Genomic DNA, 13,191 nt, shown 5'->3' on the forward strand with positions numbered 1-13,191 from the left:
GGCCAATATAAAGAGAAATGGCGAAAGAGGGTCTCCCTGCCTTACTTCTTTTTTCAAGTTGGAAGTCTGCAGTCGGACTACCGTTAACCAATATCGAGGCCCTAGCCGATTCCAAACATCCTTTTATCTAAGACCTCCATTTTAATCCGAATTTCATCTGTTGCATCATAGAATCCAAGAATTTCCAATTTACCGAGTCAAAAGCTTTATTAAAATCTGCTTTGAAGAGCAAAATCCGCTTATTGATCTTCTTCCCCCATGAACACAGCTCGTTAACTATAAGTGGTCCTTCTAGAATATTCCACCCTTCCACAAACTCAGTTTGAACTTCATAAGTACATTCACCCATCACCAATCGGATCCTTGAAGCTAGGATTTTTGCTATTATTTTGTATAATGAGCCAATAAGACAGATTGGCCTGTAATCACCAAGGGATATAGGGTCTTTGACCTTAGCTGCCAGTGTTATGAACGAAGAGTTACATCCCCGGGAGATTATACCCCACTTCTCGAAATGTTTCACATACGCAATAATATCCTCCTTCAAGACCTCCCAATATTTTTTTAGGAAATTAAAAGTGAAACCATCCGGTCCGGGAGCCTTATCATTCCCGCATTCCCACACAGCCCTTTTCACTTCATCTTCGGAAATACCTCCTTCTAAAAGCTCACTGCTAGTACTCGAAAGCCTTTTTAATCTGTTACTTCTGAATTCCGGTCTTGTTTTCCATTTTTCCTTAAATTTTGTCGAGAAAAACTTAAAGACTTCATCTTTAATCTCGCTTGGTTAACTTGTCCACCGACTATTTAGCATGAGGCCGTTTATAGTATTTTTTCTATTCCAATTGTTTACAAAATCATGAAAAAATTTGGTATTTTCATCCCCATCAGTCAACCATTTTAATCTTGCCTTTTGTCTCAGATCCATGCTCACCATTTTCTCCAATTCTGAATAATCTAGCCCATTCTTGTATTTTAGGGCTATGTAACTCCTTCCTTTCAGCCTTTTTATCCAGTTAAATCAATCTTCCTTTAATCTTTGAGATCTCAATAGCCTCCTTTGAATGTTCCATTGATCTCCAGCTTCTAATTTTGTTTTTTAAGAACTTCAACTTATTAAGAACATATATGTCAGGTGCCCTGTATCCTCTAAATTCTGATATTGCCCTGAGGGCGACTTCATTAAACCCCGGTCTAAGGATCCACGAATTAAAGAGTCTGAATGGAATAGGCCCATAATCCATCGAACTTAATTCGAGAAGAATTGGACAATGGTCAGATTGATCCCTAGGGAGAGCAGTGCATGAGGCTTGTGGAAACTTTGATACAAATTCTGGACAAACAAGAATCCGATCAAGTTTACTTAGTTTAGCACCAAAATTTTAGTAATACGTGTACTTAAATCTTCCCATTTTTAATTCATGTAGTCCGCCATCTTGGATGAACTTATTGAAGTCACGAGCTGTGATACAACAAAAATTGGAGTTTAACCTTTCATCCCGTCTTCTTACTGATGGGTTTTGATCATAATAACATCATATGTGCTCATGCAAACCCTAAAGCTTGGATCTAGGTTTCTCTATTGTACATACTTTGAATCCAAGACTATAAACCCTAATTCTAGCATATGGAAATCGATATTAGCATATAGATGGGTTTAAGATCATACCTTGATTGTTATGTAGCAATAACAATCCAATTCCTTCTTGTATTGACTTTAGAAAGCTGAGAGTCACAAGTGTCACTCCTCTAATGGTTCATAAACACCATAAGCAAGAGGATGAAGAAGAGAGAGGATGGAGGCTGACCCAAAACGTGTGAAACCCTAGAATAAGTCTTAGCCACCTTTTTGAGTCATAAGGGATCTCTATATATAGGAGCTATTAGGGTTATCTAACAAGGAAACCCTAAATTGGATGCTTAAGCCCTAAGCAACCCATGGACCCTTTTAATTAAGGCCTTGGACGATTTCTTAATGGGTTTCCCCATAGAATTCGTCCACCTTATAATATAAGGCAATCCATGGCCCAAATTGCAATTATCTTATAATTACAATGCCAGTCCCTTAAGTTTAATTAATCTCTTTTAGTCACAAAACTAATTACTAATTAATTCTTGACCAATATTAATTAAACAATATAATTTCTCCTTTAATATATTATTCTTATAACATATTAATAAATCATATTTAATCCTTTCTCTCCATAATTCATCCTATCAAGTTGATTTGGTGAAGGCAACCCAAAAGGACCATGCACCATCGGGTCAAGTACATACCAAAATAGTTATGGACTTAGACACTAATCCAACAGTCTCCCACTTGGATAAGTCTAATAACTATTCTGCGTATAACTTCAGATCCTGATCTGCAATCGTAGCTTTCCAAAGCCGCTGTCAACTCTAATCCTATCATATACGCGTGTCCTTTAGATAAGGGATCATATATTCCTCCATTCTAGATATCATATGAGATATGATTTCAAATCATTCTCTTTGTACTATTTCTCGACTTCTGATTTATGACGACTGACTAATTGAACAAATCAAATTAGCCCTAGCCCGGCCGAGCATTTACGTTTGTCATCACTAAATCATCGAGGGGCCCAAAGATATCCTTTTTTATCCTGTTTTGAATAAAAGGAACGGATAAACTTTGATTTAATGCTCGCTTGCACTCACTCACCGAATCACACAAAACAATATGTTTTATGACACCAAGTTACTGGTGCGTTTACATATTATCCATGTGCAACCGATTTGCAAGATACAACTCACACATCTCGGTTTCAAGAATATAAGATGTTATCGTCTCACTAATCACTCGTGATGCAATTCATGGAGTGATCCAAGTGAGCGTGGGTTTAATCCAATGCTCAAATCATATTCATAAACACTCATGAACGTTGCAGCAAACATTTGCTTATGTCTAATGCTCTTTAGACAATCCACACACCAATTCACGACAGTCTTCATTCATATCTACTTCAAACATATGAACGACTGTGGCCCGTTCGAATAATTTGACTGTTCTTAACCAATTAAATTACTCAAGAAGTCAAAACATGCAAAGTGAAACACAAGAATAATACTAATCCCATATGGCCTCAACCCTTTGAGCATAAATAAAACTCCTTTTATTTATCACCATATCGATTACTCATTATTTGTCGTTTCGGACAATCAACTTCTTACTTGAATTATTACACTTGTCCCATGTTCTTATCATGCACACAATGTTTACTTATGGTTCTTACTTTGTGAAATAGATCAAATTAAACACATTTCCAATCATTCTCATTTCACAACTCCAAATCCTTTTTCATAAGTGAAAGAATATCAAATTCTTGCCACTTATAGAATATATTAGATTCTAACACTTTATGCAATGATCCTTTTCGTAATGTCATAGAACAAAAGTAACAAAGACTATTGCCAACGATATTACAAAGTCCTCTATCGGAGATTGTTACAAGACCATTCCATAGATGTGATGTCTCTCACTCAAAGTACATTCCTTTGAACATCCTTTGCATAAAGTTTCTAATCTAGACATAGATTTTTAATATTCCATTCCCAATATGGACTCGTTTCCATATTTCCATATGACAACTCATTCTTAATAGAATCTTATCTATTCATAATAAAGTCTATATGGTCCATTCAATACTATACTTCCAACTACTCATAAGCGACCAATCCTTGGCAAACCTTGACTTGTCCTTTGATAGTTGTTTAATTATCTTAGTCAAAACCGATTCTTGTCCTTTTTCCCTCTAAATGCGATAGACATTTGGAAAATTTTAGAATGGTCAAATATTATAGCATTTGCAATCGATCCTATACACGAAGCGTATGGACACGATGCAAAATGTCTTACATAAAGATTTGATACTTTATCAATCTTTTGCCATAATGTTTTATTTCCTATGTTCTCAAAATTCGAATTGTGAAGAGGAATGTCGTAATCATAATCGAAATTTTAAGAACACACTATGTACTTTTGACTAAATTTATTAGCGTTCCACAACCTAAGCCTTTAGATTTGAAATGAAGCAAAATATTCTCTCCCTTAATTATAGCAAAACAACTATTCCATTCGTACAACTTTGCAAAGAATGACTCTTGTTTTCTATAATTAGTATTGCCAACTTGCAATACTTTCCTTAATAATCATACAATCATAACATTAATGCTCCCACTATCATGATGATTATTATAAAACATAACACTTATGCTCCCACTAGCTTCGACATGTATTCAGAAAACAGCTTAACTTACAGAAAAACAATACCTATTGAATTTCTTAAGTTCATGTTTCTAATACTTAATGCTTTGATAATCCTTTATCAAGGCTTCTTACTCTCATACACCATTATCCAAGATAGCTCATATGTGTCAATTAAGACTAATTGCCAAATCTCACAATTCGAATCATGGAGAGGGAAATCGTAACCATAATCAAATTTATGAATGCAATTTTACAATTGCTATCTTCTTAAAATATCTCTTAGTGAAAGCATTTTCTCACAGTCATTTTCATGAAAAAAAAACTTATGACACTTGGATTTTAATGGTGTATGGGTTCCTATCCATGTGAATTTGTCAAAACCAAAGTTTACGACAAATTCAAACTCATATGGACCAAACTTTCTTAATCTTGATTTCTTGCCTTATGGTAGCACAGCTGCCCACCATGTCTTCCAAGTAGTTAAGCATCTCACCCTTTCCTATCAATATACTTTTACATTGATTAAGGTGCCAGCCTTTTATGTATTCAAATGGGAACTCACAGAACTCATATGCATAATTAACTCAATTGGAATGGCATAGAAAACAAAATAATGTCAACACGATAGGTTGTTAACCCCAACTCGTGTGCTAGTGATGATCGATAAGGTTTATTTGATTTGTTCTTGAAACCTTTCAAGACCATTAAGACTCCCACTGACTCCTTGACATATAAGATTCGCTTGTCAATAAACATTTCTTGACAACCAAATATTCAAGAGTTAGTGTAGTTTTTATCAAAACATAACATAAATTGACCTAGTTGGTCTTCGTCTTATCCAAGACATCACAACTTTCCACATTTGATGAATGTTATAAACCTTCTTAATACTTATCACTCAAAGTCATAATCTTAACTTTAAGACTTGTTATTGGAACGAAGTATGACTGACTTCTTGATTTAACCATTTCTTCAATTCTTGATTCCTCTTCTTAGACATACAACTGTACTAAGACTAACTTAGAGGATTAATTGAGATATGGTTCTTAATCATTAAGACCTATCATAAAGCATAAAAGGTACTCTCCCTTCCTCTTAGAATGGAGAAACTTTTATCTTTCTGCCTTCTTGATTCTTCTTATTCGTTCTGCTATTGATTTAAACCTTTTCAATCAACTAAGAAGTACACTTAATCTTATAAGTATAATCATATTTACTAATCCTTTAGTAAATCATGACGAATATCTTTGTTACCCTTGTGGTGGACTTGATCAACACACAACTTTGTGTACTCGATCTCCTAGTCCTTCACTTGACACTTTGTCAACGAATTAGTCTAATTTCCAAATATGAAATTTCTCATTCATCGTGCAACCACGTTGCATGATTCCAAGTTTCTGTCCAATTGAAACTTGGGTGATGAGAAACTTTCCCTATTTGGAAAATTCTTGACATTTCCACTATTAACATAATTAAGAATCTTATCCATTTGTTGTAGAAATATGCAAACACCAATTTTCATAACGATTTCATTGTAAGGAAATAAATAAACAAAATCTATTTTATTCATAAAAGCAGCGGAAAACATTTGTCCTTACAATGCAAAATCCATTGAAAACTATGTATTTCAAAAGGAAAATTTCTAACAACTCTATCATAACTATCTAAGCTCAAAATCTAATCTTCAAGTCCATGCGATCAAGATCCATTAGATTCATCTTGCTCTTTCACCAAGCTTCCTTTCTTTTCACCGATCCTGCAAAACATTCAAATGCAATCTTATCACATCATGTATTAAGAATCAATGAATATGAACTTAACGGAGTTAGATAGTGGATTTTACCTGAAGCGCAGCCATACACTTTGACTCTCCCATCTTCTGGACTCTTCAGGCTCTTTGGGCAGACTTGTATCCAACGCCCTTTCTTTTGGCAGCAAACGCAGTTCGGTTCTCCTAGAACGTCCTCGGAAGCATGGTCGGTTGTCTTTCCCAACAAATACGCTCCATTGCTTTGCCAAATCATTTCTGATTCAGCAGCAATGAGCATGTTAGTTAGGTCAATGAGGTTGTTGTCATGATCCATCATATAATACTTTCTTTTGAACTCATTATATAATTCAGGAAGTGATTGCAAAACCCAATTTATAGCCAACTCATCTGGGAATGACACACCTAACATTATCAACCTATCAATGTGTGATTTCATTTCTAGAACGTGGGCACACACGGGTTTACCATCTTCATGTTTCATTTCCAATAGGGCTTTAGTGATATTGAACTTTTCAATTCTTCGATCTTGTGGGTTAGGCAGAACAATTGGAGAAGGTGGAGGAAGTGAAGCATGATTTCTTGTTCCTCGATCGACGTGGAATACCATCTTCATGTGGAATGCTTGTTCCACGGGATTTGGGAAGACCATAGTTGTCGAACTTTGACATCTACAAAATAGGAGAAACAAATTCAAGTTAGTTGATAGATTGAGTCCTTAGTAAATCACCCAAATGAAATACTAAGGCTAGGACCCAACACAATATTCTACAACTCGGGAGAGGGATGCTGTAACCCTAATTGCAGAACATTTGAAGGTAAGTGAATGACGATTCACTAATTTCCACCACGAAAACGAAAAAGAAATTTAAGTTTTAAACCTATGAAAACTCCTAGATCCTTTGAGATTCATTGAACTTTCAATGACATGTTTGAATCTCGATATGCCCCTCTTGTTTGTGATTGGGATGCCGAGGATCACAAAGCAGGTGTGAATAACCATGCAAACTTACATGGTGCCCTCACATGTTACAGTTACCTATTCGATGTGCCGGTAAACCACACACGCTCCACCGAACTATGACAAACATTGAGTCACCCTTTGCTACCTTTGCTTAGAACCATTTAGTGTGCCGGTTAACCACACGCGCTCCACTAACGTCTTAGCAAGGGCACAAAGTGTAATTTCATGGAATTACATCAATTCACTTTTACCTAAGTAACTAAGATTGGGAATTTTATGAAAACATTTAGTTACTTTTATATTTCATTATACTTATAATGGAAGGTTTCGTCCTATCCTACCCGTTCGGCTAACGACCCTCCACTAGTCAAGAGTGCGGTGGGTAAGAGTGGATACCCATTCAATCGCCATTTTATAGGCAATTTCCTTAAACACCCCTTATAGACTAGCTTCGTGAATGAGGCCTACTAACGGTAAGACTGACTTTTACTCATACATAAATATAATGTTAGACTTTTAATGTTATACATAGTATAGGGTGTATTTTACACTTTGAAAATACTAGGTGGTCTAATGTAACAATTATACTTTTAATTCAATTAAATTGTAAACCAAAACTATTATGGATTTATGAAACCTCTTTTAATTATATTCCTTAATTAATTAATAAAACCATAAGGGTGTGATTTGAACTTTTCCAAAACAATACTAGGGTTTTAGAATTTAACATTCCTAATTAAACCTTTAATCAACTTTTAAATTCCAAAACTTGAGGGCAAGTTTTGAAACATTTCAAAACATTAGGGTTTAGAATTTAAATATACATCAAAATTAAACTTTTAATCAAAATTTAAATTCCAAAACTTGAGGGCAAGTTTTGAAACCTTTTTAAAACATTGGGGTTTCAACTATTTAAATTTCAAAACAACAAAACTTTTGGGTTCAAATTCAAACTATAAAACCTAAAGGGGAAAATATGAAACTTTTCATAACTACAAGGATCAAATAACAAATAATCTTAATTAACATTTAATCACATAATTATCCATATTTGATTTATTTAATGATTTCTTGCAAAACAATTTACCAATTTAATCAAAATAATTAATCAATTATCACATAAGGAAATAAATATTTTATTAATTTGATAAATATCTTTAATTAGATCAAGAATATAGTCAAATATATCATAAATTTGGATTTATATTGATCTAATATGATAAGGTAACTATCCTTAAGCAAAAATAGCAAGAAATCCCGGAAATAGCTCCATCTGACGCTCGAACTCGCCGAGTACCACACTGTACTCGCCGAGTTGAGGCTTACTCGCCGAGTTCAGGAGGCAGAACCACAAAAAACGAATTTTTCAAACATACAAGACATCAATACAATAGAAACCAATCATGGCTCTGATATCACTGATGGGTTTTGATCATAATAACATCCTATGTGCTCATGCAAACCCTAAAGCTTGGATCTAGGTTTCTCTATTGTACATACTTTGAATCCAAGACTATAAACCCTAATTCTAGCATATGGAAATCGATATTAGCATATAGATTGGTTTAAGATCATACCTTGATTGTTATGTAGCAATAACAATCCAATTCCTTCTTGTATTGACTTTAGAAAGCTGAGAGTCACAAGTGTCACTCCTCTAATGGTTCACAAACACCATAAGCAAGAGGATGAAGAGGAGAGATGATGGAGGCTGCCCCAAAACGTGTGAAACCCTAGAATAAGTCTTAGCCACCTTTTTGAGTCATAAGGGATCTCTATATATAGGAGCTATTAGGGTTATCTAATAAGGAAACCCTAAATTGGATGCTTAAGCCCTAAGCAACCCATGAACCCTTTTAATTAAGGCCTTGGACGATTTCTTAATGGGTTTCCCCATAGAATTCATCCACCTTATAATATAAGGCAATCCATGGCCCAAATTGCAATTATCTTATTATTACAATTCCAGTCCCTTAAGTTTAATTAATCTCTTTTAGTCACAAAACTAATTACTAATTAATTCTCGACCAATATTAATTAAACAATATAATTTCTCCTTTAATATATTATTCTTATAACATATTAATAAATCATATTTAATCCTTTCTCTACATAATTCATCCTATCAAGTTGCTTTGGTGAAGGCAACCCAAAAGGACCATGCACCATCGGGTCAAGTACATACCAAAATAGTTATGGACTTAGACACTAATCCACATTTACTGCATTGAAGTCTCCGATAAGAACCCACATTGACTTCCTTGATCTCATTAATTGTAACAGATTCTCCCGCAGACGCCGTTTCTCAGTAATAGATTGTGGAGCATATACATTCACAATGGCAATGTTCAGGCCCGAACCTTGCAATACTCCATGAGTCACTAAAAAGGATTGAGATTTGACTGAATCTGTAAAGGAAAAGTATGACTTATCCCATATAGTAAGGATGCCCCCTGACCTACCCATTGCTTCCACACAATCGGATCCATAATTTTCGTCCCCCCACCCCTTTGTAATAGTTGATTCCTCCACTCCCAGTTGCAGTTGCGTTTCCTGTATACATACTATTGACACTTTATTAACGTTCCTCAACCTCCTGATCCATTCGAGTTTATGTTGTTCTCCCATTCCCCTTATATTAACCGACAGTAACTTCATTGATCTGCAACGTGCTCTCCGTCTACACCAGTGATTTCGGCCAAAATTTCGTTATCGCCATTTATCTCAAATCCAATGAGTCGACCGGTTTCAATAGTTTTTTCGATTTCAGAAATATGAGGAATGGTTGGGGGTCTATTGGATTGAGATGGGTGAGAAACGTTGTTAGGGGTTCGATTAAGATCAAGAGAGGAATGGTTACCCGACTCCGAACCTGCGACCTCCTGATTTGTTTGATCGTCAATATGGGTAGGGCATAGATGGATATTGTTTATGTTTAATGATGCCTAGCGAACCTTCTTACGTTTAAGATAAGATCCATTTGGATCCATTTCTAAATTACTTACATTATTGGGCTCGTTACTCACCCTAGGGTCCGGATTTGGAAAAGGTCCAATTCCACCTTTTCGTAATTGTTCCCGTATTTTCCCAAGGGACATAAGTGGGTTCCCATGCTCCACGTCATCGGCCATGCATCCATCTTCTATAGTATCTACCCACATTTGAGTAATCCCATTAAATTGAGACTGTTGGTCTTCCTTATTACGACCCAGTTCCCCATTCAGATTTTCCTGACTCCCGTCGATAATGATTGCTTCGACTCCCACTCCTTCGGGAACGTCTGCCAGAGCCTCCACCGGGGATTCAACTACTGTGGCTTCATGATCATTCACCTCGAACTGTGATTCAAGGACTCTTTCCGACTCTAAATCTAACTCTATTTCTCCTTCCTCTAACGTGTCACTCATGTCATCAAACTTGTTCTCTTCCCCCACGATCATTGTATTAGAGATGGCATCCTCATCATCTTCACCATCTGATTCAATATTGTTGTCATAATTATGAGTCGAGAAGGGCTTCCAGTCATCATCGATCTCGTATATTCCAACTTTGGATATTTTGTTGTCCGCCACAACTGTTCTTTCTTCATTAAAATAAAACATTCATCACTAGATGCGATTCTTACTGCTAAGTTGGTTTTTATTCCATGGGGAGAGGTGTGTTTTTTTCCTTTAGAGAATGAAATGCTATATATTATAACAATAAATTACTTCCGTTTATATAATCTTTAATAAATATTAATTATTGAAATTATAAATTTTCTATTACTTAATTTTTTTATTTTTGAAAATATATAAAATTATTTGTTGCTACAATTATATTTAAGATTTCATGTTATGTAATTCTTTTAATGTTGTTAGTTTCGTGCATCATAACAATTCTTTTACTTATTTTAGAATTTATTTAAATTTATATTATATGTCTATATAGAATAACGTTTTTCTTTATTTATTAGTTTTACTTTATTTATTTTTTCGATTTATTTAGTAACAAATAATATTTTGAATAATTTGTCATGTTGTTTGGAGCTAGTTGGTCATGAGAAACTAAATATCATCAAAGGCTCAGCCGAGTTAGAAAAAAGGCTCTTATCGTTATTATAAATTTTTATTTTTAAATAAAAATATATAATAAAAGATTGGGTCTTGTATATCTGTCCACTTCACACCCTCAACGCCCTCACGGCTTGTCGACATAAAAATTCAATATTATAATTCTTTCCACTTTGTTGTCTATTTCATTTTTTATTATAATTTCATTTATTCATAGCAATATACTGCTTAAACCTAATGTTGTAACGCATGCATCAAAGCCATGACTACTACTCCTTAGTTCCTTATCAAGTTGTAACCTAAAGTCCTAAAACTACGGCCTAAGGAAGGTTGTAACCAAGGCATGAGGTCAAGCTATTAAATCGGTTTGATTTTAGGATAGACAAGTTTGGTTTCAATTTAATCAATTTTGAATCACCTTTTTTTGATTCTTGACCTTCGATATCCACCCAAATCAAATAAAACCAAACTATATTGCATTATTGCATATTATAATTGAATTAGCTATTAATCATATACAAGAATATGTCGCCAATAATAAATGTAATTTTCGCATACCTATTAAATATATTTCAATAAAAAAAACATATCATATTATATAAATCAAATTAAGAAAAGAATATTGTATTTTCGTGATCCTTAAAAGAATGTTATGTTATTATGTTAAATATAAAGAAATTTAGGTCTTGAGTTTGAATTCTTGGTTGAATTTACCACGAGAGGGCAAATGACCAAAATGCCATCAAGATTCCAACCCCACTCGCGACGCAAGCCATGTCAAGCCGTCTCTCTCTCCTCTCCATCTTCTCCTTTCTCTCTCCCCTTCTTTGAATGAACTCACCGTACCTCTCTTTTTGCTCCTCTCCTCCGCCGCTATACCTCCTTCTCCGCCGCTGGGCTACGGCAAGTCCTTGTAAAATTACCATACTCTCCTTTCCACTCAAACACTTGCCATCCATGTCCAATACCATTAAACTAGCCCCACTCACGTTTAACTCTCCTCCGCCTTCTTTTACCCCGCATGTAATCTGTATATTGCAGTTCACGTAATCGTTACCATGTAGGGGAACGTCGGGAGCGATCACGACGGCGAATATCACCTCTATGTTCCCGGTCAACCAGTTCCGACGAACAGAGACAGGCTTTATGCTTGATAGATTCACTGCCCGGTTCTGGGATGGGTCTATCATGATCCAACTCAACGTCATGTTCTTTTCAAGATTGGATAGCAGCACCTGATTGTCGCCGGAGAATTTAATCGATGAGGGTATGAGTTCTTTAAGTTGAAGAAGATCAATACGAAACGGAGACGATTGGAACCAGTCGCTTGGTGTGGTGTTGGTGGATTCAACCGTGGAAAAGATAAGCTCGTCGTGGTATCTCAGGTCGACGGATGAGATAATGTGGGAGGTTGCAGGTAATGATGTGGTGGTGGATAGACGGTAGGTGGGGGATGAGGAGGAGTCGGAATAGAAAGAACGGTAGCCAGAAGGGAAATTGGAGATGGCTTGGATTACCAAAGGATCGACGGTGGACGGCCAATTGTAGGAGCAGATATCGGACCATAGTTTTTGATCGGAGCAGAGGGATTGTAGCTGGGAAGATGCACAGCCGGCGGCAGCGAGGGTTTGACCGTCGAGTCTGGTCAAGATGTGGGTTTTGATGATATCTTCGTGGATATCTGCGATCGCCATGGATTAGGTCGTTTGTTCTTGAATGACAGAAGTGAGGGGATTAATCTCTTTCTGAGCTGTACGATGATAGAAAGATGAGAAGGGATTTATGAAAAAAAGGCAAGTCGTGGAGGCATATATCCTTTTTCTAAAAATTTCATTAAAGAACCATTTACTTGAATATAGTTTCAGTATAGCCCTTGTACTTCAGCATAATGCTGCTGATGACATATTACCTAAATTTGCAATCACTAACGAATAGCCATATTATCAATGGCTATCTATATAATTATATCAAAAAATTTATCTATGATGGACTGAAGTCTTCAAAATTCAATAAATTATATTTATAAAATATAATTTATCATATATGTATGAGTCTCATGTCCATTAAATTTTATATTTATTGAACGTCAACATAACATCTAATAATAATAGAGTTTAATAATTGGATGTCAATTAGAAATATCATTTCGTTTAAGCTTTCGATTAAACTATAGATTGTG

At 35.4% G+C, this 13,191-nt stretch overlaps 1 pseudogene; it reads right to left on the bottom strand.

The window, feature by feature from the left end:
* Nucleotides 1-11,545: 11,545 nt before the first annotated feature.
* LOC145070789 (F-box protein At2g27310 pseudogene) lies at nt 11,546-12,782 on the bottom strand (annotated as a pseudogene).
* Nucleotides 12,783-13,191: the final 409 nt, after the last annotated feature.

Source organism: Lactuca serriola, chromosome 1, assembly GCF_051521515.1.
Source record: "Lactuca serriola cultivar US96UC23 chromosome 1, Lser_US96UC23_V15, whole genome shotgun sequence".
Lineage (NCBI taxonomy): Eukaryota > Viridiplantae > Streptophyta > Magnoliopsida > Asterales > Asteraceae > Lactuca > Lactuca serriola.